The sequence below is a fragment of the Orcinus orca genome, chromosome 2 (assembly GCF_937001465.1).
Source record: "Orcinus orca chromosome 2, mOrcOrc1.1, whole genome shotgun sequence".
NCBI lineage: Eukaryota > Metazoa > Chordata > Mammalia > Artiodactyla > Delphinidae > Orcinus > Orcinus orca.
The window spans coordinates 197,309,815-197,312,653 of NC_064560.1; the positions used below are offsets into that span (position 1 = coordinate 197,309,815).

Consider the following 2,839-nt stretch of genomic DNA (forward strand, 5'->3'; position numbering starts at 1 on the left):
TTCTCATCCCTTCCCACCCCCATAAGTGGGGAGGGATGGCTAGAGTGGCTTGGAGTTGGGTGTTTCCCCTTTCTCACCTCTGTTAGGCTCTGATAAGACCCCGGGAGATTAGGCTCTGATTAGGTTAAACTAATAGATTAAATCTGATAGATTAGGAGGGCTGGCCTTGTTAAGAACAGGCTATTTTGGTGTATTCCACAGTGGTTCCTTTTCTCCTCCCCTGCTGGAAGCACACGGGGATTTTCCCTCCAATATTCACTTGTGAGAGCAGATTGGGGACCTGGAGGTAAAGTTCACAAACAGGTGAGGACCCCTCTGGCACTGGGCCCCCTCTGGAGTTTCAACTCTCAGCCTCATCCACACTGGGCCTCCAGCAGCTCGTCAGTTTCCGTTCCGGTTCCCTTCCCTAGCCCTGGTTCCTGGGCAGCTTTCTGCTCCCGGAGCCGTGGCTCTCTGCGCTCGCCTGTCGGTGCCTCTGACGCGGTTTTGCCCTGTGGCCTCGCTTCTCCCACGAACCTAACACGAGTTGTTGAGTTTTCAGCGTGTTCAGTGTTTCACTTGCTGCTAGGCCTGAGGGGCAGCTTCCAAGCTTCCTCTGTGCTAGACCAGGAACTGGAAGTCTGGGCTTGGGTTTGGAACAGCTCCCCCGGCTTCGGGGTGGAGGATGGGTGGGCAGAGTGGAAGGGGATACTGCAGGGTCTGGGGGAGGGTGATATGCAGGGTTACCTGAGACATTTCCCTCTGCCGTTTGTAGACTCGCCCAGTGGCTCCTTGGGCAGCTTCCAGGGCTCTGGCCACGTTCCTGGAATTCCCTGGGGGGTTCAGGAGACCCTCACTGCTCCCCCCACCCCACTGGCCTCCAGCTTCCACTTCCAGTCAGGTGGGAGGTTCTGTGTGTCAGAGGCTCCATCTGCCAGTCCCAGGGACGCCCTGTTCTCAGTGGTCCCCACTTCCCTCCTAAAGCAAGAATCCTCACAGCCGAGCTGTGTGGCAGGAGAGGCAGGTAAGAGAGGAAGGGAGAAGGCAGTGCATCAGGAGATGGTCCAGAAATGCCTGCCGTTCCCTTATGGCAAAGCCTCTGTGTGTCCTGGGGCCTTGGGCTGAGCCCAGGGGCAGCGTCCTAGAGCAAACACGCCCAGGAAGGGCACTGTCAGGGCCTCACTGATACTGGAGTGAAAACGGAAAGGCTCCTTCCCGTCTTATGCTACTCCCTCACCCAGCATCTCCTCCTCTCCTTGGTCGCCCTCTTTCTAGGGGTTTCCGCCCCCAAGAAGCCTTCTGGGGCCTCTCAGGTGAAACCGAGGAGGACCCCATGGGACTGCTGGGCATGGAAGCCTTTTGGCCCCCCGTTTCTTGTAGGCAAGACTCCAGCCTCCATGACCTCCCCTGAGTGCCAAAGGGAAGGTTCGAACAGCTGCTAATCAAGGGAGGAGCGGCCAAGAAACCACCGGAGGCGGAGGCGAGATCACAGGGACCCGAGAAGCTCGGCAAGGCCTCGAGAAGCTCATCAAGGAGGCCCGCGCCTGAGACCCCGCGGCCCCTCATCTTGTCAGCAACCCCGCCCTTGGGAGGTATTGTTATAAAACTCCTTACCAAATCCTCCCGGGCTGGGACACATAGTTTTCGAGGGCAGGACCCCACTGTGTTCCTCCTTTGCCTGGCAAAGCAATAAAGCTATTCTTTTCTACTTCACCCAAAACCCTGTCTCTGAGGTTCGGCTTGGCACCGGTGCGCAGACGCTAAGCTCTCGGCATCCCCGGCGAGCGCCCTGGGGGGGCTTCCCCTGCTCCTTGTGCCTCACGGCAGTGTCATTAACTAGCGAATCGTGTGATGATTTGTTCGGTTCTGTCTCGCCTGCTAGACCTGGTCTGTCTCGTCCACGTCTGTGTTGTCAGCATCTGGAGGGATGCTTGCCCCATACAGGCACTCAGTGAACTTTGTTAAATAAAGGAATGAATGTTGAACAAATAGGTAAAATGGATAATGGCTCGTGACAGACTGTAGCTAAAATCACCCGATGGAGACCCCAAGGTGGAAGACCGTTCCCCGCCCTGTGGGGTCCTGTTCACTACACTGATGATCTGGGGTGAAGGGGATGCCGGTCTGCGGGCGGCCGGGCTCTGCTTTCATACCCCATCACTTGCTCCAGGGGCAGGTGGCGGCTTCAGCAGCCCCAAGAGACTCCCTGCTCTCTGCTCTTAGGGTCCCGGCTGCGGGGAAGTGGGAATTATGGAGATGCCCATCCCTCAGGCATGGTGCTCCGTCAATCCTGGGCTGTCCTGATAAATACGCTCTTCCAGTGTGGGCCCCAGATAATGTACTGTTCTTGCAATATCGTTTCTCCAGAAGGTGAATCACAGCTTAAAGAGAAAACAAGCCACGATCCTGCTGCGGAAGCTTCCCGCGTCGGGAGGCAGTGGGAGGCTTGGGGTCCTGTCCAGCCCTGGCCGGCCAGGTGTGAAGAGCTTGGGTTCTGGAGTTGGTGATTTGGTGGACGTGCCGGCCCTGCCACTGCCTGGTGGGTGTGTGGGCTGCCCTGTACCTCTCCTTCTAGTCTGGTTGGTGGGGACTGACATTTCTGTCATTCATTGGAGCTGCTGCAGGAACCCCAGGCAGCTCCCTTCCCTCTGCCGGTCAGTTTCCTCACCTGTAAAGAGGGGATAGTGATGTGGTCATCCTCCCAGGTTGCTGTGGGAGGACCCCTGGAGGTAATTATTAATAACAGAGATAATAATGGAAGTTGGTGACACTTGTCAAGGACTCACTGAGCACCAAGTGTTTCTCAGACCACCTGGATGTCCCCATTCTACAGATGAGGAAATGGAGGCACGAGGCATTA

At 56.7% G+C, this 2,839-nt stretch overlaps 1 long non-coding RNA gene across 1 annotated transcript; it reads left to right on the forward strand.

Moving 5' to 3' along the window:
- The first annotated feature begins 203 nt into the window (after window positions 1–203).
- On the forward strand, window positions 204–2,464 carry LOC117195713 (uncharacterized). The gene is made up of 3 exons (XR_004475554.2): window positions 204–303; window positions 1,360–1,571; window positions 2,347–2,464. It is a non-coding gene; the product is annotated as an uncharacterized LOC117195713 (long non-coding RNA).
- Window positions 2,465–2,839: the final 375 nt, after the last annotated feature.